Genomic DNA, 25,746 nt, shown 5'->3' with positions numbered 1-25,746 from the left:
CAAAATGTCTGCCTGGAACCAAGTTGCTTCCACAATGTGCACTCGGTCCTCCCAGCTCAGCTTCACCCACACGTGTCACACATACTAGAGCAGCATGAGATCCTCTTGCGCCTTTCAGGTACGAGACGAGCAGTCAAGCCTATAGGCTATCGCGGAGCACGAGGTAAAGGTAAGTGAGTGAAAGCAGGGTTTCGGATCAAGTAGATAAAGGTGAAGTGAGGGCAGTTTTGGGGTGAACAACAATGTGGAATTGTCGGGGGTCATGTCGTCGACGATGTGTTGCGAGCGCTGAAATAAACCTGTTACGAACGGCAAAACGCGATTGCAAAGTACAATTCTGGAGACCCGCAGTGGACGTTTCTGATATGCCACAAAAAAGAGCGCGAACGACGGTTTCCTTAAATAAATTATTTTGCATCAAACATAATTGTATCTTATTTGGACTTGAAGAAGACGCAAAGACATATGAATATGCAAGGCTGTGCACTTTCATTTTACAGACAACACACTGTGCCTGCAGGATGTCACAGCTAACATCCCAACAGGAGTTGAAAAACTAGGCCTTCAATTATTCAATTGCCGCTAATTCGCGCCATTCGTCATACCGAGCGATAAATAGGCCTGCCTCGCACCTGCAGGTGAAATAACTATGCGCATTGGCACCGCAGAGTTGCACAAAGCGGCAATTGGCTTCAACCTTGTGGAAAGAGTGAAGCGTGAAGGCAGATTCATTTTAAGCAGCTCTTTTACGTCGTAGGGATGTTGGGCCACGAGCCGCAGTTTGCGGTGCGTGGTTAATGCCAATAAATCATCATCATCATCATCATCATCATTGTTATAATAGGATGCCTCGATGCGCTCGCTCGCCTCTGCTCCGTTCGCGGGGGCGCGCGCGCGCATCGAGGCAATCCATGCGTCGTCTGTTCATCAAAGCGCTGCATGAGCGGAGGTCTGTCTGCGGCGGGTGCTGTGAATCGCGCCCACGTGTCGGCCACGCGTTGGCTCTCGCGATCTCCCGATTAGCGAGGCAGTCGCCCCACACTTCGCTCCGTTTGGAACGTGCCGCACGAGATAGATTGTCCGCGCCAGTCAATATATCGCGAAATAAAAACACGTATAGAACGGCGCTCAAATTTCGCATTAGGGAATATCGTAATCAATCGGTGAATTTTTTTCGCACTCCGGCGAAGAAACATTAGCACCTGTACCATTACGAAGTCGGCCGTTTCCGTAGGTGGTAGAATAACGCACATCGTCTATACTTAGGGTTAGCTGCTAGGAGGAAAGGACTGGGAAATGTGGGCCAATATCGAAGGCGGGCGTGCTACTAGCACTGCTTCTCAACGGTACTGACTGTCACAATGGAAGAAAAGGAGGAACTGACACGCTCCCGTTTTTATAAGCAGCTTGTTGATATGCAACGTGACGCACGCGAAAGACAGTGACAAGTCTGTGGCCGAACGGAAACTGGCACGTGCTATCACTCGTGCTATGCGGCGTGTTAGTCGCGCCAGTCGTCTCGAAAAGCAAGTTGGCGAGAGAAGTATGCGTAGGTGACTCGCAGTGTTTCACATCTAAGCAACATAAAAGAATAATAGATCACGTGTTCCTTCATTGATGGGAAGGCCTTTATTTCTGGGAAATACTGCAGCGCACAATAAAGAAAGAATTTTATTTAGATCACCCAGTTATCAGGTAAATAGCAATAGATAATGAAAATAGTATATCCATTCACATTATAATGGAAACTGGTCTCTAATGTGTATGGTGCTCTCGTAAGCCGCTCCCGTATTGCGCTTCCGCATGGCTGGCTTCTATTGCGATCCAGACAGAACGCCAGCACGCGTAGGTATTTTCCAGATCATGTTAGTCGTTTTCTAGAGGCAATTAAAACCCAGAGTTGACCTTGCCGTGGCAGACTAGGGGGGAACCCCTAACAATCTCAAACGTATCATAAATGACAACGCCAGTTGCCGCGTTAGGCACTTCTAATTACTGATGTCTGTTATGTCGACTTTTTATTGAGATAGCAATTATATGGACACTTCAACCGGATTTCTGCCGTCGGCGTCCCCGTCGCCGTGAGGTTCCGTATAAAGTCCAAGGGCGATAAAATCGTCGCCGCGCGCCGTATGCCCGAGCGAAAGCGTGCGGGGGACGCGCGCTATCACGGAGAGGGAACGCACGGCGGAAAGCAAACGCGACCGTCGCGCGAAAGGCCGTGGGGGATGGTGGGGAGGGAGGGAGGCGGGGTGATGCGGTGCTCCGGCACCAAAGGCGTATCTTGCAACCGGACGCAAGGGGAACTTGCCACTCAATCTCCCACGCGCAAGCAAGAAAGCGGGAAGGCAGCGCGGGAGGGAGCGGCGGGGGGGCGCACTTCTACTCTGCCAACAACTGCGCTCGTACTTTAACCAGCTGTGTCGCTTGCCCGCACCGTCTCTTATCTCCACACGGCTCTGACCTTTGTATGCGCTGTGCATTCGCCGCTCAGTTTCCGTGGAAGCGATAGACCGCACGAACCTTCGCCCGCTGCGGCGGGTGCGCTTGCTGCCAGCGTTTTGATAGTCGTTGTCTGCGGTCATTCAGTGTGATCTATTCATGTTTGCTTGTGCGCGCTGACACCACGCTTGTTAATTCAGTTAGTAATAGTCGGGCCACATTTTCCAACGCACGCTACACATGCAACGCTGCCCGGATCGGCAGTGCAGCGCTACAGGTGTGTCCCTTCGCACGCGCTGCCCACGGAAAGCGCTTCTCATCAACACCTCCGTTTCACACGCGCCTTGTCGTGGTCATCGAGTCTCTCTCTTTTCATGTCGGTCTACTTACGCCGCAGCACACCTGCTTACTTAATAAGCTCATGTTTACTACAATTCATATTGCTACCAAAGCCGCTCACCATACTTCGTATGACATTGCTGTGTTGCTATCGCATTCATTGCTTCGCTCTTAGGGCGAAACTGTGACATTTTTTTTTCACATTCTTGATATGTACCACAATTAGTGTATTGCTAAAATCCTATCATAAAGAAAAAAAAACGTGGCCTAATGGATAGAGAATGGAGTTGTGCTGTGAGACCACCATCGGACACTTTATTTATTTATTTATTTATTTATTTATTTATTTATTTATTTATTTATTTATTTATTTATTTATTTATTTATTTTGCTATTAAAGATACCGGATAGGAACCTACCGCAGAGTAGCCGAAATGAGCCAATGAATGCGTCGCATTAAAGGAAAAAAAATGCCAGTCACATTGTATACGAAGCGCTGAACCTGAATTCATCACGTATATTTAGCACCACAACCGCAGGATGGTCAGGAAGACTAGCCCGAAGGGAGGACAAAAGTACTCGGTGTGGACACGCTTTCAGTCCACCTCGCAGAGCAGCTCTCAACACAGCTATTGCGACTGGCGTGTCTTGGGGACGTGCGATATCAAGAGTCCATTTCGTACGCTACATAACGCGTGTAACGCGACGCCTGGCGCTACGTTTAGTAACTGCTCCCGAAAATGTCAGTATACTATCAATGGTCGGTGTAATACAATGATTCTTTTCGCTCGGTTCAATTTCTAATGAACCACCATTCACGGCTGACCGATCTCGGTGATAACGTGGATGGAACGCCGCTTGCACCACTGACGAAGCGCAAAAAGGAATAGCAATGGTATGGAATCGTTACACTGTTCCGACCCTTGTTACATTTAAACCTGTCTAAAAACATCAGAAACACCGAGAACATCAAAACCAGTAAAGATGTTATTATAACTGGCTATAACAGCGCAGTTGAAATATTTAAATGTGAAAATGTGCGTGCGCAGAATGGTTACACTGTCACTTATGCCACCTTAACCTTGACTCGTATACTTGCAGAGCCGTTTGTGCACTAGAGCGGCTTATAAGAACCGACGTCGGCCAGTGAAAATGAGTTCTTAGTTGGAGAAAAGCTTCGCGGATTCGAAGCCTGGCGATTTGATATACGAAAGCAAAACGAGCATATCGGCGACGCCTTCCACTGTATATAGTCGTATACTTGGGTGTTACAGCGAAGATAGTTGAACCTGAAGGCTGAGCGTACACCGCGAGCGTTCCCTCGGCAGGCGTTGACTGATAAGCCGCGCTGTTTAAAACTAAACAAAATACATGGAGACTGTGATGGAGTTCTGCCGGTGGCAAGCATACAGATATCGGGTGCCAAATCCGCGTGGGGTAGCGTTGATAGAGGCCGCGGCTTCCGCGACCACTCATTGGATTCGCCTCCGCGCGGGATGTTTGCTCGGGCCGTTCGCGCCCTCGGGCTCGCCCGGGGAGGTGCGGGAGACGACGTGAGGCTAGACCTGTTCGGGGCTCTGCCGCGCGCGCCATTAGGATGCAAAGCGTGTCTTCGCATTTCGCTTTCAAATCGACACGCGCGGCGCAACGAGGCGGAGAGCGAAAAACCAAGAAAGGCAACGCGGTTTGCTGCCGTCGCGGAATACTGATGACGCCCCGGCCCGGTCGCAAAGTTTCCCAAATTATCTCTCGGAGCAGGCGATTAGGGGGGCGCAAATTCCGCCACCGGCAGGTTTCGACGCTTTGCCCCCACGCTCGGCAGTCCTTCCGCGACGCGCGCGCGCAGTTCAGGCCTCATAGGCGCTGCACGCCTGTTGCCGGGTTCTTCTCCCGTTTCTCATTTTGGTTACATTCGCGGGATCCTCGGGCAGCCTACGCATCCGAGGTCACGACAGTAGGCGAGACTTTTGATGAATGAGGCCGGAAAGATTGCTGACAAAAGAGCGGCACCGAGTTACATGACTGTTATATGCAACGTCGAAGACACGGTGGCATGAGCTCCGAAGGACGGATTAATAATACTCAGTCAGGGAGGAGCAAAGCTTTGTAGTTTAAATATTGACTAGGTGTATTTTTTTTAAAGCGCGGATCTTTGGCAGCACAGATGCTAAACAAGTTCGAGACAACGACCGCACTTCATTTTAAGCGTTACAATCACAATCTCGTGAGCTGCATACACAACCGACGATGGATTCAACTCGTTGTTGTCGATAAATGTGCAGCTGCGTTTCAACAGGCTGTGAGTACGTGCAGTGTGCAGCCTGTATATTTACACAGAGCATGGAATGAGCGCTTTAATCAATGCCTATTTCACTCAGGTGCGGAGATATACGCATAGGTATACTGGAAGGGCATCACATTTATCGGCGTTGCAGCTTTTTCCCTCAAGGTACGTACATCAAGAACTATAGATAGCGTCACGTTGTAGGGACGGTGAATAATATAACTGCCAAAAGCGCTAGTTAAAGTTTTATATCTTTGTTTGTTCGACAATATCAATGCTCATTCGACGCCATTAATCTCGTTAAATTTAAGCGTTACATCAAGGAGTCACAATGTCTCTTCGGTTTGGCTGCACTAGTTCCGTTGCGGTATACATATACTCGTATAGAAAGTGCGAGTGCAGCAGCGTGCAGTGCCAGTTCAGAAATTTCAAGTGAAGTATACCTGCACTAGCACTGTACGTTTATTTCAAAAATTAATAGAAAGGTGCGATACTTGTCTGCTCGGTGCACTTCGAGCATTAGGCGCATTGCGTCGAAGCGTCGGCTTTTGTGACGCGCCACAGCGTGCTGTGGGGCGTGTCGTAGCGTTTGCTGTTGTCGCCACATCGTTCTACGGGGGCTTTTTGAGTTAGTGCGGCTCCTTTTGTGCGGCGCTACGCTGTGCTCGAAGTTTGGCTCCCGTGCGGGCATGCTTCTGCAATATGGCAGCGCCTCTTATCAACCTAGTTGGTGCAGGCCTGTCGTGAACCATTTCGAGAAATTCCCAGTGTATCAAACCAAGTGCATCTTCTTTTCGTTATCGTGGTAAGCGCTATCGTGATAGTACTACCGTACTACGTCGTGAGAACGGAATGGGGGACGTGGATGCTGGTTTCTAAGTCAGACAACGTTCCAAGCAAGTTGACGATCTAAAGCAATTTAACGCGTCACATGACTTTACTAAATACCCTCACAACCGTTCAGCCATCGAAATTGTAGCTGACATACTTATGCCAGCTATAGAAATGTTGTAGCCAAAGCGGGATATATTTACGTCCACGCGCTATTAAACCAGCGCTGCGCCGTGTCGTCTGCTATCCGAAAGCTTGCACGACGACGCCTGCACTTCCAAAGCACTTTGTGAGTGCAGGAGAACCGTAAACTGGTGCAGAACTTGCAGGACAAAAGTATGTGTCGTACTCCCTTAACTGTACTTCTGGGCGCACGACGTATACGTCACGCAAAAGTGACAGCGTCTATGGAAGTCGTCTGTCAAAAATACGGCCACAGTCTTCCGCCGCAGAAGACGCTTATAGCAAGACGCACAATGGAAAGTGAACCGCTTCGTTTTTTTTTTTTTTTTTTCGATACTAGCGTTATAGGCACGTTACAACTCTTGCTACGGGCTATGTCTGTCGAAGTAAATGTAGCGTCTACAGTTTTCCTTTGTTTTTTTTTTTTTTTTTTTTTTTTTTTTTTTTTTTTTTGCTCGTTCAGAGCATTTCTTCACAGCCGCCGCCGGCTTCCGCAACACTGCCGCCGATGCACCCACGCCCCTAGTTTTGCTCACGATATCTCCAGCAGCCCGTTCAGCTGCTTGCGCGCGCCGCCGACCCCAGAACATCCATCATCGAAATTATATACAACGGAGTTCATTTTCTCTCTGTCCTCATATGTGTGTGTGGCAAGCACTGTAGCGAGCTGTACGCTCGTGAGGCGCAATCCTAAAATCATGAGCGCCGCAACAGTGTCCGAACCGGGGCGGTTGCGGCCTGCGGAACATGTCGCAAGCATTCAACTTCCAGAGTGCACCGCGATATGCGGCTGTCGGACACGCATGGCGTGTCTCTCGCGTGATGTTCTTGCTCGGAAGAACCAAAACGGCGCCGGTCGCGCTGAGCAACACCACTGCGGCGGGCCTTCGTGTCCATGTTCCCATCAGCCGGCGTTACTAATGTAGATAAGGAAACTCAACCATCTGAAAGAATAAATGCCAGCTGCTGACGCAAGGCACAAAAGTTCGGCGCGATGTGCGCAATCGACCGGCGTGCGCGCAAGTTGCGCGCGGACGCGGGAGACAAAGCAGAGGTGTGGCCAGAACGTGCGTGGCACCCAACTGGGGGTGGCGCAAAGCAGCGTCCTTGACGTCGCCCTATCCAGCACAGTTTTCGCCCGAGACGGCGTCGGTGGTTTCAGTTACACGCAATCCGTTGATTGGTAAGTTTTAGTTACTTGTCATTAACCTAAATAAACCAGTGATTGAGACTCCGTTACACTTGGAGTGCCAGGAAAAAAAAAAAAAGAAAAACATTGAAAGAGGCAGAATATAAGTGTGATGCAATAGAGCTCGAACGTATACGAGCAGGCCGCACATGCAACAGAACAAAGTAGAGCCCGTATAACAGAACACGTATACTATACCTGAAGTTGCGGTGCAGTATCTTACCGCGTAAGCGGTAAACATTAGTATAGCAGTAAAACATAACAAAAATTAAACAAAAAATTGATTGGTTACTGGTCCTGTCCCTATAAACACAGAGAAGCTGTGAAAGCATTGTGCGATTTTTTTGTTGAGGGTGACCTTATTAGTTCGTTGTGAATAATGCTGTTTGAGTGACGTAATCTTTTGACTCACGGTAACGTCATCGTGGCTTTGTCATTTCATCGACATTTTGCTTGCTTTGATGTGTTATTCCTTTTTCATTTCAATTTATTATTATGAAAACTTTTCGCGTCAGGGACTTCTTATGCGCTGTGCTTTCAACATACATACTTAAACATAAGCAGAGGCTACTCGGGCCTAATTGTCACAGGTCATACGCTGACTCTGCATTATGCATGATTTGCATAGATTTACAACTTTATATCAAATTCCTTGTATATTTGTAGAGTGAATTATACAGTGTTGATTTCACTCTATAAGGGATTCTAAAAGCTTTTGGCAATTTATTTTTATTTATACCATTCTTTAGTGTAGTGCATTCTTAAATGTGTGTGTGTTTAGCTACGATCTTGACGTCGCCGGCTCTTCAGTATACCCAAACTTTCCATACTGTCGCAGTTAATAATAATAATAATAATAATAATAATAATAATAATAATAATAATAATAATAATAATAATAATAAAGAAAAAATCAGAGCCCATCCACTATGTGAAGATGGAAGACCAGCGAAGCTGTACATGTTAATAACTATATTGAGTTATATATGGTTAATTGCTATATTGATTGACTAAAGACACATACACGTAACTTCTTTGTTGTTATCGTCTTTTATTTTCTCTTTACTTTGTCATTATATGGTAACCATTGCTTTGTGGTCGCTGTGATATACTGCAATTGGTCGCCGATGCATTCGCGCCCACTCCCGCTTCTGTTCGTGAAGGCGATCCTCACGGGCACGATGTTGTTCCTCATCGGTCACAGAGCGGTTGTCCGACATTACGAATCCTTCGGACGACACGCGTTCGGCTATAGCGGCTTCCCGTCGCCTTCGCCCCTATTCACGCTGTTGCTCACGGCGGCGCTCTTTCCATGCACGTTCTTCTTCAGTACGGACTAGGGCGTCCAGGGCCGGTATTTTGTAGCGATGCCATTCCGGTGCTAATGCCTTTTTCGCGCGTATCGCGCTTTGTCAGTGGTCAGAGCGACGGTCCACTCGCGTTATAAACGGGATCAGCCCGCCGTGAGCGGTGGATGATAAGACTAGTGTAGAATAAGTCATAAGACATCGCTACAAAATACCGGCCCTGGCCATAGCAAGACCAAAGCACAACTGCTGAAACGTCGCTAGAGCGATGTCGACGTCACAAGAAAACGAGGCGCAGACGTCGATGGGTACACAATGACGTTTTATTATTCCGCCATCCACTCCGGAGCCGCGGAGCACCGCCGGCGCGCAGCATGCATGCTACTGTGGATTCACTTTTGTCGACGCGACTTTTTCTGTCTACGCAAGCACTTTCGGTCAGAACCTTTTTAAAGAAGAGGACGTCAGCGTCTATCGTTCACGCGTGCACTGGGCCCAGACACTGGTGAGCAGCTCGAGTTCAGCAGCATATGGGTATGTGTGTTTCAGAGACGGCTGTCCCTTATTAAAAACAGGATACCTGAGACGCAGTTATGCTTTTTGCAGGACAAGGTTCGCAACAAGGCCGGACAAAAGAAAACTATGTGACGGATCACTTAGTAGCCTAATTACCTAAAATTCTCTAATTAACTTTCTTTTTATTCTTAGGCTCATCTAGTTGAACGACTGCGACACTCCCGCTTCCTTTATCTACACACACGCATGCGATAGACGCAGTGCGTGTGTGTGCGTGTGTGCGTGTGAGTGTGCGTGCGTGCCTGCGTGGTTCTTTCTCTCTGTGCTTTCTTTCCTGATGTTCCTGTCTCCCATTCCCCCTTCCCCAGTGCAGGGTAACAAACTGGATCCTTATCTTGCGGTTAACCTCGCCGCCTTTCGCATCTCATTTCTCTTTGTCTCATTCTTAGGCTGCCTATGCTAATTGGACGTTTTTAGCTAATGACAAACTCATACTATATCAGCTTTTAAAACAGACCAAAAGCCCTTATTTAAAGCATGCACGCTTGTACGAAGAGTTCTGACTTATTTTCAGCGTGAAGCCACAACCGAGCGCGTCAGGAGTGCGTGTAACCACGTTAGTTACGTCGTTACGACGCATGACAAAGGCTACATTGCATGGCAATTGAACGCCACGCCATGAAACAAAAACAAGAAAACCTTGCAGAGACGAGATAGTATTGGCTGAAAAGCAGGCTCTCTGTGCTAAACACTGCGAATCGGTTGTCGACCAGCTGGCACCAATGGCATTACTTTCGAGTGTCAAGCACTTCGAGCGACAAGTGTCAGCAGCCAGTGGAGATCGCCTTTCGTGGGTATGCTTGATAATTCGGCCGGTACGCTACTCGCTGTCACATGCTGCGACACGTCACCACATGACGTAGCTTTTAAGGCGTGATCAAGCGTATTCCGGACGCACTCGGTTTCTCTCTGAAAGTGAGTAGGAACTCTGTTAAATTGAGGGGTATAACTGGCCGAAACTTCACGTTGGTTTATGAACGTGTGAGGGACGCCTTAACGAGTGATTTCGGGCTAATTTTGGCCACCTGGGCTTCTTTAACGTTCACCTAAATCCAAGCAGACGAGACGCGTTTTCTATTTTGCCGCCCTAGAAATGCGGCCGCCGCGGCCAGGAATCGACCCCGTGACCTCGTACGCAGCAGCTCAACGCCATAGCCAATTAAGCTGTAGCCCGGTGGGTGTTCGGAACTCTACGTGCCAACGTGCTTTAAATAATGGTAATGGCCTTTTATTCGTTTTGAAAGCCGATTTGTTATGAGTTAATTAAGCTGCTCAATTATGTATCACAACGTTTTTTGCCCTCGCCTTTTGTGAAACTTGGCCAGCGAAAACTATAGTATAACACGTCGTGTCTAGACTCCGTTATATTGCACTAATTTGAGAGTCACCGTTGAAACGCGCGGTATACGATTGTCAAGGTTCTGCGACGGTAAAGAAACAGAAATACTTCCAGAAAGTGTCAGCAAATAATAGGGCTTTATTGGGGCCAACTTGTATCCAGAAAGCAAAGCAACGCTAACGTGACAGCGCTAGTGGCGAGCACGATCGGCGGTCGTCGAAAAACCAAGCGCACCATGGCAGCGGTCAAGTCCGTTCACCTACACGAGTTATCGTACATTCCAGAGCAATTGCTGGTGCTCACATAGATTCGAGACCAGGGGCGCTATAACGTAAAATGATTCCAAACTGTCTTGCTTCCAACTTCTGCAATCAGCCTCCACGATTGGTCAAAACATTTTCGGGCCACTCCCAACTTCGCCTGTCTGTCACGCGACGTCACGAAAACCGCGAAAGCTCCCCATCTGATATAACATGTACACACTGATTATATATGCATGATTAAACCGCACAAAAGAAAAATAATCATTCCTGATTCGACGCTTTTCACCATTAGCGTTCTGCTATTGGTCCAATGTTTTCTGGCTACGCCCACTTCGCCTGTCTGTCACGCGACCTCACAAAACCGCGAAAACTCACCACGTCAAAGTGACGTGTACGCGAAAAAAAAATGCATTAATATGCCGAACAAAACTGAAAATTTTTCTGAATAGCCACAGACTGCCCCGTTCTGAAAGGAATAGAAAGATGGCTGCCCGCCGATCGCTCAGGCCCTCGCTACTCGCACCTGCTGGTGAGCATGTATTTATTTGCGCATGATAAACCTTTTTGCGTGGCAGTAAAACGTTATCGAGCCCTTTCGGCCTGCATACGACATCGCTCTGCCAACTCTTCCTTGCTGAGGATCCGTTTTAGCAGCATTCTTATCCTTCCGTTGCACGCCGCCGCGATTTTCGACCAGCCACCGCAAGCTAAGTAAGGCGAAGCGGACCAAAAATCGGAGAAGCCGGCACCACCCTCTTCATGCGGTTATCTATTTTCACTGTGCTGGCTCGGTCCCATCGAAACCCTCTCCACTGGAGCGTGCTCCTCGCCTCTTGTCAGCCAATTAGATAAGAAAAACCGCTGAGTGTACACAATGTTATTGGTTTTGAAAGCGAACAAAGGTGACCTCCTATAAACGAGGAGAGTGTTTGATTGGGTTGTTCAGACAAGGCTGCGGGTCACCGCCCGATGCTTGCGTCGGTGGTTACGTAAATTTGACGTGAGGAGTTTGGAATCAAAACAGTTTGGAATCATTTTACGTTATATCGCCCCCGGAGCGCGATCTTTGTTCGTTTCGCGTTCTGATCAGTTGCTGCAACGTCACAAAGTGGCAGTATGCAAAATTTGTGACAACGGGAGGGAGAGAGCAGCCAATCGGCAAGCGGTGAACTCCCCGAACGACAAACGTCGCGGAGTTCGTCGTTTTGGTGACGTGAAAATGACGACACGCTCCTATGAATCATTTTTACTACGAGCACGTCGTCTGCTAGGAGCAGAACGCGACGAGAGATGTGAAGTTCGAGTGATCATCCGCTCGTTACGCGACCGGCTTCGCATGGCACGTGTCGTGGATTGGATCCAAACGGCGGCTGCGGCTACGGAATGGTTTACCGCTTGCCGATTGGCTGCTCTCTTTCTCTCCCGTTCTCAATGTATTTTGCATGCTGCCACTTTGTGACGTCGCAGCAACTGAACAGAACGCGAAACGAACGAAGATCTCCGATCGCGCCCCAGTATTCTCGTCACGCTTTCGATCTGATTAGTCTTCACCTCTCTCTCTATATATAGAATGTCGACAGCGAACGCAAAAGCACTAACTTGATAACAGTGATCATCCGGAGAAAGCGGCCGCCGGCAAGTAACAAAAGTGAACCAATGTACACGCGTCAATATGACTTCACATAATTTGGTGCAAACCTACTGCGGTAGGGCTGCGGTACAGCGCTGTTGAGGTGCCCTCTCACGAGAGGCAGTTACGGCGCTGTACTTTTCTCTTCTCTTCCTTTTTCAAAATCACTCACACACACACACACACACGAGGCAGTGAGTACCGTTATTCCAAGCAGCGGCGGCCGAATGGAAACCAAGAACACCCGTGAACTGAGATTTTGGTGCGCATAAAGGACACCGGCGAGGACACCCGAATACCCAAACGTGTAGCAAAATTGTGATTTGTGCCAAGACCCCGAGACTGTGGAGCCCGTTGTTGTTGTTTGCACCCAATATGCCTGTGTGGGGCAGGTGACAGAGACAGAGAGCGTCGCATTGGGCCCTTGGCCACAATTTATGTCAACTAAGCAGGCAAAACGGGTTTTTATTCGTGACGACAGTGATATACGGCCTCTCAGTCGCGAATTTGTGTGTACTAAAGTCTTACTACGTGTCATAGCAGCTGCAAAAGCACAGTGGCTATATGGCGTTGTGCAGCTGCAGCAGCGCAAAGCCATGGCCGCATAGCCGCATTCCGATGGGAGCGGAATGCAAAAACGCTCGTGACGATCATGTAGTTCTTGTAGTTTTACTAAGTTTTTGCTAGGTTTTGCTAGGTTTCGTTCCCTTTCTCGATCGGCGTATTCGGGATCTTCGACTTTGCGCCGATCGCTTGGCTAAGGCTTCCTCGGCTCTCTGTGCTAGATCATGCAGGCTCGACGCCGGCGATTGTATTCTTGTTCGGCCAAGCGGCGTGATTCCCGGAAAGCGGCCTCTTCCTCGGGAGTGCGGTTCTTCCTCGGTCTTCCCATGGCTGCTACTGCCGCCCGCACACTAGCAACACCGCCTTCGCACCTGCTACACGGAACGTTTATGGCAAGCGGAGCAGACGCGCTGCGCGCAGTGTCTAAGCACGGAGTCTTGCGAAACTATCGCACAGCTTGTATGGGGTTGCTAGGCAACGCAGTGACGTCATCGCTCGGCGAGGTTTTGCGGCTCGCGGCACAAATTACGGCCGGCTTAAACAGCTCCACTGTTAAAAAACCCGGTGGTCAAAATTGCATACCAAGACCAGATTGTGGTTTTGGCACGTAAATCCCTAGCATTTATTTTACTGGCTACTATGTTCATCCACCGTGATACCTTTCATTACTTACCCCATTCCCTCTGCGCATATAGTATAGCAAGCTAGAAAAGTTTGAGCTCAGGCCGACCTTTCTGCCCTTTATATAAAAAATCTCACCTCTCTCTTGAGCCAGAAAACTTCATTCGCCAATTCATGTTAAATGTTAAGCCATTTTAGCCTTTGAATCACTCGCTATTCATTTCTTATATTGCACCCCTACTCCACTCGATGATAAAAGCGCCGTGTGCATGCATGTGCAAGAAAACATATATAGCACACGCGAACACGTTTGCTGCGAAATAATTCAGACGGTGTTCTTAAAAGCAATCCTAACTGACCTCAGTCTTTTATGCTAACAGCACGCTTTCACGAGTACCGCATGCGGGCTTCCCGGAGTTTCCGAGTCTATTCAGATGAATCAGCCTGGGCGGAGCACCGGCCGGCTGCGGAAGCCAGTCAATACGCCGGCACTCCGCGCGCAGAGACGGAGGCGAATGAATGACCGCTTATGACGACGGATGCCGCGCTGGGACTCTCAGCTGCCACGTCGCAAAGAATCAGAGGCGCTCCTCTGCTCGGTTCCTGTGATTAAACGGGGCGCGAAAGGCGGAAGCCGTGCTGTTCCCCTCTCACAATGCACGCTGTAACAGGGTTCATTATCCGGATCTAATTACGGAATCAATTACTGACGAGAGGACGACGCCTGAAAAGGTGCCCGCAGCGCTATAGCTTCCTTCGGGACAAAGCCATCGCATTTTTGCGTCGTGGCGCGCGCATTTTCATCCCCCCTCCCTCGACAATCTCAAAAACTCGGTGGGCTCGTACGTGGGGCCTGTCTGCACGAAACGCGGCCCACACGCACTCTGAAACTTTGCCTCGGCTGTGCGCGTTTTCATTAAATCCGAGTAAAACGGCGACGAAGCATGCGCCTTCGATGAATGGGATCGCGACGTCACGTGCACACCGGGGCACCCAGCGGTGCGAGGCGGCAGCTGAATGCGGCCAGGGAAGATGCCGCACACTTGTGAGCGTGCGCGCGCACAAGGCATGCTTGTGTGCGTGCGTGCGCGTCTCACGAAGTATACGAGCCATTCTGAGAGCACTCAGTTCTAGGTCTTACAGAAGTTACAAATATTCGTAACAAGGCAAGAGCGCACACAGCCTTCATCACTTGCAGCCTCGTTCATATGACTTCCTCACCTATATTGGCATCGAGGACATACCATGGCTCCATCTGCTGAAATCTCTCCGTGACGTAGAAAGCGACTTCACGCGATACTGGCTGCTAAGGGTTCGGCATCTCCAGCGGTGCAGCCACGGTTAATTCCGAGCGCTTGCATGTTTTAAGTGGTGTATGCGTACGCCGGCGTCCTGGCTGCAAAACAACCTAGCGCGCACGTCCCAGTCTGGTGTGTATAGGGAAGCGAAGGATTTTAGCGAGCGAGCGACCTATTGGCTATTCAGTTCGCATGATCTTTCATAAAAGTAGTTATGAGTACTTTTGCCGCAATAACAGTGCTGTTCACAACATTCGTCCGGGTAGTGTGGCTTGCCAATTTCGCCAGAATTACCGCGGGTTGATGATTTATCATATCTGTCAGTTGGGCGTGTTGGTAAACGTTCATGATGGAAAAAGCGCTACTAAAACGGATACTTAGCGAGAACACAGGACAAAGCACTTTTTTTTTCTTAGAGGAAGGCGTTATTAACACATGGAAAAGGGTCCTTTGTACTAGAAATAGCATTTAGAATAGCTGTCAGTTGAGCTTGTTGGTAAACTTTCATGATGGAAAAAGCTCAACTGAAACGGAGACTTAGCAAGAACAGCGCTTTGTTCGGTCTTCTTGCTAATTAAGTCTCCGTTTTAGTAGCGCTTTTCCCATCACGATTATTTATCATCGGTCTATTATATTAACTGGAAATTCAACTGCTTATATCTTATCGCCTCAATCCGCGCTTTCCGCCGTGTGCGCGCATGCAAGTCGCATGCATTTCTGCGCGGGGTATTTTGACTGATGTCATATAAAGCGAGCGCGCCACAAGCCGTGTGTGCATTGCTTGCTCGACTCTTACGATCATCATACTGTTACGTTTTCAGTGACTTCATCAGCCAAGCATCTCGCTGCCGCTTCGTTTTGGGGTACGCGTGAAAACTCACGCCGGGCTCGGCCGAATACGTCCGACACTGCCACACCGAGCAGTAAACGATGCTGCAAGAGTGGGCAAGTAAATTGCTGCCATTGGAATGAAACACGTTACCCAGAACCCTACAATCAAGGCTTCAGTCACCCAGCTAGAGAGCTGCGTTGACCATAGAGAAACGAATTTAGAATTCCTTTCTGTATGCGTTGACTGCGGCTAAGGCAGCAAAGGTGGAGAAGGCGCGACCGCGAGTCACGTGATGGCACTTTCTACGTCACAGCGATGGCAGCGCCGGTCTTTCCAGTGGTGGCCCTCGAGGCCAATATGCGGGTGCATGCAGTGTGCCAGTGGGCATACACGACTACCGCAGTACATGTACTGAGTGGTTATCTTCAGGCAGTGCAGCAAGGCAGACAGGACGGGGCCTTGACCCTTTTATATATCAACAATTTGAAGAGCCTCGCTAACACATTAACGCAAAAAATTAAATCCGCTGATTGGTTGCCAAAAAGCTGCCAAGCGCAAGAAAGAAAAAAATTGAAAAGAAAAAAGAGGAAAGGAAAGACGGCAAAATACTGAAGTGGGTAGCACACAACTGCAGCGCAATGAAATAGGCCAATTAAAAAATATCTAAGAGAATCAAAAAAGATTAGTTGGCTGAGTCAGTAATGCACTACAATCAACTTGCGGCACGGTCAAGCCACATCACTCTCGTGCATTTTTGATGATGATTGATAATGCTTTATGACACAAAGGCATCTAGGCCGAATGGTGTCACGGACCTTGTATCAACTGTTGACCAGGTTATATAAATATATAAATTAAAAGTAAATTTTGATTGATACCACGCAGTTTTATTGCTTAAGGTCACAAGGGTGCGTCAAATTGCACCTGTCGCATTCTTCTGCCTGAACTGGCTTCTTAGGCGTTCAGCCGGCGACATACGTCTTTTGAAAGTGAATTTCGTGATTGCTGCATTTTAGATTTTTTATGACTCCAACGCAAATAAAGCGCTGATACACAAGTGAGAACTAATATATTCCCGTGAAGAACAACATAAAGAAAAAAAGAAGCAAAAACGGTAGCCACCGTCGGTTCACTACGGTGGCACCCCAAGTGACACCCTCCGCTTTCATTCTTTGCCGCCAGCGTAAGGGGGGCGTGTTGTCGGTGGCAGTGTTTCCATGGCAACCGCCGAAGAAGCGTAGCACATTTGATGGATTACCGGTCGCGAACCCCATCCTGTTACGAAGCCGCGCGCCTGGCAGCAGCAGTAGCGAGCTGCACCAGCCAGCCTGCCTGATTTATTGATTGGCGCCCTCATATGCGCGAGAACCCGTGAACCCCCCCCCCCTCCCAAGCGTCTGTGCTGTAGGGCGCCACTGCCGCCACGTGCTGAGTCGGCTGCGTGCCCGTGGCTCTCGAAAGTGGCCGCGGCGTCTTTCACGTACTTGGCGGAGGAGCCGTAACCGGCATACTCATTCTTCTCCAAAAGTTGCAAGGCCGCTGCGCGAGTTACAAAAGCTGTCAGCGAGCCCCGTGTCGGCGCTTCTGTAGCTCTGGTCGGGCTCACTCGGGTCTTGAGGGAAACCTGGCGGCGCATTTCGGTAGCACTGAAAGTGACCGCGAATTCCACAAGGGCGCGAGCATACGGACCAAGATGACAGCTCCGGACCCTTGCGGGGTGGCTTGTACGAGCCCTGGGAACTCTCATTGCGCGTGCATGCTAAAAGCAACCCCCTTTGATCCTGATTGCGTTCGAAACCACGTACTCGTGACTGCAGCACATACGATGACTGAATTGCGTGCTTGTCCAGAAGTCATGCAGCGTTCAGTCTGAATCATATTGTTGTCAACTATGAGAATGAAATACAGGGGACCGGGTTATACTGGATCTATCGCTGGCGATGTGGAGCTGAGCCCGTTGCCGCTGGGCGCTGATGTATAGATGCACACTCTTTCCGCACAGGCCCCAAGCTATATATATATAAAGGCCCCAAGCTATATATATATATATATATATATATATATATATATATATACTGTAAGAGAAAATTCAAGCCCATTGTACGATGCCGGACGTATTGTTAGTGATGGATGCTGGCCAATGGCCAATGACAAAGATCATTTACTAGCGAAAGGCTTTGATAATTGAGTCCCGTTTCGGTAATCGGTTGTTTTCTTTTTCCCTTAAAGTGACAAAATCTCTCAAACCGCAGATAAAGCCATCTCATACGGTTTCATATAGTTTCCTATTTAAAGAAACAAATTATTTTTACTGCGACAGCAGTTATTAGCTTGGAATTGGGCTTGCTGTCGTCCTGTGCATATGTTCGCGTTGCTGTGACCATAATTCGGTGGTCTAATCTGCAGGTATAGGCTAAAAGGCATCACGGTGAGCGATATTATGCTTAGCTCGCGCTATGGGGAGATCCACAATAGACCCTAATGGGAAGGTTCGTAATTTTTAAAGAGAATGAAGTATAGATAACACGCCTACTTTTCTGCAACGCATTTATAATGGTTTTATAACGCATTTATAACTATTATTTGGTGTTTAGCCTTGAGTATGTTAATTAAGACACGTATTGCAGATGTGTAATTGAAGCCGGTCAGTGCTCAATGCATGTGCTCTTAGTAATAATTCTGATACTAGCATTAGTCTTGAGATATTCGTCAATTTTCAATTTCCCGCTAATGAATGCAAAATAATGTCTGAAATTTTTTCTGCCAAGTCTCTTTTGATTTGTTAAAAGGGAAGAGCCGACAAATGAGGAATCAATAAGCAAGAAATAACTGCTTTTAATAGCATGACTTTAATATAGAGTTTGGCGCCGTTAGATTTAGCACCAGCTACTCCTCGTCGAATGCCAAAGAATGAACTCACAAAAAGCACCGAAAAATACGACAGCAAAAGTGCAGTATGCATTCAAATTAGTTAATTTACGCTGAGCTAGAGATGCTGCAATGGACGCGGCCAAAAAAAAAAAGGCCCTAAATCGGGCAATCTAAAAGAAGAACACCAGTGAAGTGCTGGACAAAAAGGTGCCAATGCCGGACTTTTCCTCGCATCGCGATGCATCAGTCGCAGTGACAATGTTTGTTTAAAGTGTCGGCAGATGATCTTGAAATAATAGGATGCGGCATACAGGGAAACAGTTTCTCATGGTATGAAACAAAGACGCCAAACAAAACTTTTATTGAGTTCGAATATCTGTAGGTGGGGGGAAGCCCATCGCGAACCAGCGCATTCAATAACATTTGAACAAAAACGTCACAGTTTCGCCCGACAGGCGAAGCATTGATTGCGATAGCAAATTTTTAAACAGCTACACGAAGTATAAGGTTAGTCCTTTTATCAGCTGTGAACGTTCTCTTACTAAGTAAATTAATTAATTTGTGAGGTTTTACGCGCCAAAACCACGATCTAATTTTGAGGCACGCCGTAGTGGGGGACTCCCGATTGATTTTGACCACCTGATGTTCTTTAACATGCAGCCAATGCATGGCTCAAGTGAGTTTTTGCATTTCGCCCACATTGAAATGCGGTTGTTGTGGCCGGGATTTGATCCTGCACTCTCGGGCTTAGCTGCGCAACGTCATAGCCCGGTAGTGTTCATAAATAATTCGGCCACGAGAGGCAAGAGTCTAAAGCTATAGTTTAGATTTTGGTGAAGAGGTGCTATAGTGTGGTATTAGTAATCCGAAAGAATGAATCCAGCAGAGCGGTTCTGAACTGATTATAGGGTTTTAGTGAGATTAGATTGGCGTGAGGGTTAAAGCTAGCACATGCGTATTTAAGTTTTGGTCGTACGAGTACATTGTAAGCAACTGTCTTTACGGAAGACGGTGTCACGCAAGAGATTACTCGCGAAGATAACCGATAACTTTGTTAGCTGAATTGATTATGCGGGTAACATGATTCGTCGAAGACAAATATTTGGAGAGGAGTATGCCTAAGTAGCCTACTTGTAGGAGTAAGTGGTAGCTGTAGTACTATTATTATTCTTATACGCAGGGGAGGTATAGGGAGGACGACGATGGGTGTAAATATGTGCAGTCTTACTAGCGTTTAGTGACATGAGCTAAGTTGCACACTAATCTTTAATTTGAAAGATTATTCCGGAGGCAAGAGACTTCAGTGAAGTTGTTGAAAGGGTGGCTAAGAACACAACTATCGGCAAGAAGACGGATCTCAGAGGTTACTGAAAATGGCAGGTCATTATTATAGATTATATTAAAAAAAAGTCGCAGTTTCGCCCGAAAGGCGAAGCATCGGCTCATCCTCGCACGCTTTCACTCGCACATACAGCATACGGCGCGCGGCGACGATGTTATCGCCCTTGGACTTTATACGGAACATCACGGCAACGGCGATGGAAGAAATGCACCTGGAGTGTCCATATAATTGCTATCGCAATAAAACAGGAGAGGCCCAAGAACACTTGCCCTCAGGTACACCAGGCAGAACGGCGGAAACGGAAAATGCATGGTTGTTAGCATATACGAACGGCTTACAGTTAGTTAAGCAACCATGGATACAGGTAAAATCAACAGGGTGAATATTTAGGCACGATAACTTCAGCAAAAGACGAGTGCGTGGTGTCTTATCAAATGCCTTTTGAAATCTAAAAAATAGGCTATCAGTAGGAATATTAATCAAGACGCAGTGTTTTTTCTTTACATCGAACACTTTTTTTAAGGAAGCCCGCAAAACTTAGTCGAATTACGTCACGATATATTATTATGTGCCTAGGTGGACATCATGTGAATTAAAAAGTGAGCCAACAAATTCGCTAATTAAACTAATTACATTAACTTCTTAGTTACGAACTATACAGCACATGTTTATATTGAAAAGTTGAAGGGAATCGCCATAAATGTCTAGTTCCGTGTTTCAACATTTCAAAACGGCCAAGTAAAACGAGATAATTGGCTTCAAATCATTTGTTGAATTTACCTGATTACGGCTGACAGCACTGCGAAGCGCAGCTCGCGCTGCAGCATTACGTAGCAGGGCTGGCGTATAAAACTGGGGACAGATGCATAAAAGGGATACGGGTGGGTCAATCACGTGCGTATTTTCAGTGTATACTACTAGTCAGCAAAAATCAGGTAGAAAGATTGTGCAGGTTAAACTGGGGACTTATTCGGAGGTAGATTTGGAGGGAATTGCATATAATGACAAGCATTGGAGAAAACTGCAAGGCACTGAACACATTGTACAAGATTTTCCAACTTGGATATAGAGTGAGCCGTTTGAGTCAGTGATTTCTCTCTCTCTTTTTTTTAATCTTCTACTTCTAATGCCGTTAGCTGAAAACTAAGAATATGCGGGTTGGTGGCCGGCACCGATGCAACTTCGATGGTTGCGCAACGAACAAGACGTAGTAGCCGGGGGCAGCATACGGCAGGCTGCGCATTAACGAGTACGCTGCATAGGGTGACAAGGAGCCAACGCCCTGCTTCGGTGGCGGCCTTAATTGCGCCCAGATACGGGCTAGCGGTGATAGGGCGACGCGTACGCGCGCCGGAGAAAAAAAAAACACACACACACACAAATGAGCCCGCAGCACGTGATGAGCGGCTGGAGCCGATATGCGCGCGCACAACCGTGAGCAGGCTGCGCGCACTAGTGAGTGCCGCGCGACATCCGGCCATGGATCGGCCGGCCGCCGCTGGCATGGCCACAAGACTCGTGTGTCGGTCGCAGCCGCGGTCTCCGGTTTCGCGTGGACCACCGCTGTTCCCGCTCTTTCGCGTGCCCGGAAGCACCCCAAGCTCGCTGCCGTGTCTGGACGAAAACTGCCTTTACTAAAAAAGACATCCAGTAATATATATATATATATATATATATATATATATGAACGAGAAGAAAGGGAACCGAGGGGCCCGATTTTTTATTAATCATATCATAAGAAGCCAACAAACATTGACACCAAGAACAACATAGGGGAAATTACTTGCACACACTAATTGAATTAAAGAAATGATAAATTAATGGAAATGAAAACGGATGAAAAAACAACTGTCCGCAGGTGGGGAACGAACCCACGTCTTCGCATTACGCGTGCGATGCTCTCACCATTGAGCTACCGCGGAACCGTTTTCCCATCCGCTTTCTGGGGTATTTATGTTTTACAACTAGAACTCTGGGAGTGTTAGCCAGCGCCACCACTCACAAGCCTAGGGGCGGATGTGGAACATCCTTTCTGCCGCAGGCGTCACGAGCGCGTGATCTTTTTTGGGTGATGGCAACTGGTCAATAAATCCACATATGCTCCCTGAAGGCATCAATGTTGCCGGATTCGAGCCCTCGTTATGTAATGAACGAGAAGAAAGGGAACCGAGGGGCCCGATTTTTATTATTAATCATATCATAAGAAGCCAACAAACATTGACACCAAGAACAACATAGGGGAAATTACTTGCACACACTAATTGAATTAAAGAAATGATAAATTAATGGAAATGAAAACGGATGAAAAAACAACTGTCCGCAGGTGGGGAACGAACCCACGTCTTCGCATTACGCGTGCGATGCTCTCACCATTGAGCTACCGCGGAACCGTTTTCCCATCCGCTTTCTGGGGTATTTATGTTTTACAACTAGAACTCTGGGAGTGTTAGCCAGCGCCACCACTCACAAGCCTAGGGGCGGATGTGGAACATCCTTTCTGCCGCAGGCGTCACGAGCGCGTGATCTTTTTTGGGTGATGGCAACTGGTCAATAAACCCACATATGCTCCCTGAAGGCATCAATGTTGCCGGATTCGAGCCCTCGTTATGTAATGAACGAGAAGAAAGGGAACCGAGGGGCCCGATTTTTTATTAATCATATCATAAGAAGCCAACAAACATTGACACCAAGAACAACATAGGGGAAATTACTTGCACACACTAATTGAATTAAAGAAATGATAAATTAATGGAAATGAAACGGATGAAAAAACAACTGTCCGCAGGTGGGGAACGAACCCACGTCTTCGCATTACGCGTGCGATGCTCTCACCATTGAGCTACCGCGGAACCGTTTTCCCCATCCGCTTTCTGGGGTATTTATGTTTTACAACTAGAACTCTGGGAGTGTTAGCCAGCGCCACCACTCACAAGCCTAGGGGCGGATGTGGAACATCCTTTCTGCCGCAGGCGTCACGAGCGCGTGATCTTTTTTGGGTGATGGCAACTGGTCAATAAACCCACATATGCTCCCTGAAGGCATCAATGTTGCCGGATTCGAGCCCTCGTTATGTAAATGAACGAGAAGAAAGGGAACCGAGGGGCCCGATTTTTTATTAATCATATCATAAGAAGCCAACAAACATTGACACCAAGAACAACATAGGGGAAATTACTTGCACACACTAATTGAATTAAAGAAATGATAAATTAATGGAAATGAAAACGGATGAAAAAACAACTGTCCGCAGGTGGGGAACGAACCCACGTCTTCGCATTACGCGTGCGATGCTCTCACCATTGAGCTACCGCGGAACCGTTTTCCCATCCGCTTTCTGGGGTATTTATGTTTTACAACTAGAACTCTGGGAGTGTTAGCCAGCGCCACCACTCACAAGCCTAGGGGCGGATGTGGAACATCCTTTCTGCCGCAGGCGTCACGAGCACGTGATCTTTTTTGGGTGATGGCAACTGGTCAATAAACCCACATATGCTCCCTGAAGGCATCAATGTTGCCGGATTCGAGCCCTCGTTATGTAATGAACGAGAAGAAAGGGAACCGAGGGGCCCGATTTTTATTAATCATATCATAAGAAGCCAACAAACATTGACACCAAGAACAACATAGGGGAAATTACTTGCACACACTAATTGAATTAAAGAAATGATAAATTAATGGAAATGAAAACGGATGAAAAAACAACTGTCCGCAGGTGGGGAACGAACCCACGTCTTCGCATTACGCGTGCGATGCTCTCACCATTGAGCTACCGCGGAACCGTTTTCCCATCCGCTTTCTGGGGTATTTATGTTTTACAACTAGAACTCTGGGAGTGTTAGCCAGCGCCACCACTCACAAGCCTAGGGCGGATGTGGAACATCCTTTCTGCCGCAGGCGTCACGAGCGCGTGATCTTTTTTGGGTGATGGCAACTGGTCAATAAACCCACATATGCTCCCTGAAGGCATCAATGTTGCCGGATTCGAGCCCTCGTTATGTAAATGAACGAGAAGAAAGGGAACCGAGGGGCCCGATTTTTTATTAATCATATCATAAGAAGCCAACAAACATTGACACCAAGAACAACATAGGGGAAATTACTTGCACACACTAATTGAATTAAAGAAATGATAAATTAATGGAAATGAAAACGGATGAAAAAACAACTGTCCGCAGGTGGGGAACGAACCCACGTCTTCGCATTACGCGTGCGATGCTCTCACCATTGAGCTACCGCGGAAACCGTTTTCCCATCCGCTTTCTGGGGTATTTATGTTTTACAACTAGAACTCTGGGAGTGTTAGCCAGCGCCACCACTCACAAGCCTAGGGGCGGATGTGGAACATCCTTTCTGCCGCAGGCGTCACGAGCGCGTGATCTTTTTTGGGTGATGGCAACTGGTCAATAAACCCACATATGCTCCCTGAAGGCATCAATGTTGCCGGATTCGAGCCCTCGTTATGTAAATGAACGAGAAGAAAGGGAACCGAGGGGCCCGATTTTTTATTAATCATATCATAAGAAGCCAACAAACATTGATACCAAGAACAACATAGGGGAAATTACTTGCACACACTAATTGAATTAAAGAAATGATAAATTAATGGAAATGAAAACGGATGAAAAAACAACTGTCCGCAGGTGGGGAACGAACCCACGTCTTCGCATTACGCGTGCGATGCTCTCACCATTGAGCTACCGCGGAACCGTTTTCCCATCCGCTTTCTGGGGTATTTATGTTTTACAACTAGAACTCTGGGAGTGTTAGCCAGCGCCACCACTCACAAGCCTAGGGGCGGATGTGGAACATCCTTTCTGCCGCAGGCGTCACGAGCGCGTGATCTTTTTTGGGTGATGGCAACTGGTCAATAAACCCACATATGCTCCCTGAAGGCATCAATGTTGCCGGATTCGAGCCCTCGTTATGTAAATGAACGAGAAGAAAGGGAACCGAGGGGCCCGATTTTTTATTAATCATATCATAAGAAGCCAACAAACATTGACACCAAGAACAACATAGGGGAAATTACTTGCACACACTAATTGAATTAAAGAAATGATAAATTAATGGAAATGAAAACGGATGAAAAAACAAGTGTCCGCAGGTGGGGAACGAACCCACGTCTTCGCATTACGCGTGCGATGCTCTCACCATTGAGCTACCGCATATATATATATATATATATATATATATATATATATATATATATATATATATATATATATATATGCCGATCCCAGGCATTGTGGGAATCGATGTAAGCGAAGCTTTGTATGCTGTTTGCTTTGATTGACTATCTCTAACTATCGTTGTGCTTCTGGTCATGGTGCTCACCACGCTCTTCGGCTTCCATGGACGCCACGCGTTGTTGTTCCGCTTCTCGCTTCTGGTCGTAGTGCTCACGACAGTCGTCTTTCGTGGCCGCCACGCCTCGTTGCCTTGCCTCACGTCTTCGAGCCAGCATACATTCGCGGTCTGCACCACGTTTCAATGCGTAGCGAAGACGCTCCTGTACCGCGCGATGCTTATTTCCGGCCTGGGACTGACCCCGACGCTGAGTGCACGCTTTGGAGCCATTTAGCTGGCGCGTGTTTGCGTGCTCCTTCTGCATACGTGGCCAGCACGCTGTTCATACGCCAGTTCCACGCGCTCTCTTCAGGCTATGGGCGATTGTAATGTTCATTCATTCATTCATTCATTCATTCATTTTGTTTCTGCATTATTGTACATTATAGCATGTACAAAATGCTGGGGGCACAGACTAAAAGACAAAAAAGGCTTGACGGGGTTCTACACCCGATAATTGCACTTTGACATGAGCAACAGGAAGCGACA

General features: G+C 47.7%; 1 long non-coding RNA gene across 1 annotated transcript in view; it reads left to right on the top strand.

Moving 5' to 3' along the window:
• The first annotated feature begins 4,973 nt into the window (after nt 1-4,973).
• The window catches only part of LOC125945497 (uncharacterized), a 31,182-nt gene continuing 10,409 nt past the window's right edge, over nt 4,974-25,746 (top strand). Inside the window, exons 1-2 of the long non-coding RNA XR_007466935.1 lie at nt 4,974-5,080; nt 5,160-5,230. This is a non-coding gene — a long non-coding RNA (uncharacterized LOC125945497). The remainder of the gene's footprint in view (nt 5,081-5,159; nt 5,231-25,746) is intronic.

This window comes from Dermacentor silvarum, chromosome 1 (genome assembly GCF_013339745.2).
Source record: "Dermacentor silvarum isolate Dsil-2018 chromosome 1, BIME_Dsil_1.4, whole genome shotgun sequence".
Taxonomy (NCBI): Eukaryota; Metazoa; Arthropoda; class Arachnida; order Ixodida; family Ixodidae; genus Dermacentor; species Dermacentor silvarum.
This window is presented reverse-complemented; position numbering and strand designations above follow the sequence as displayed.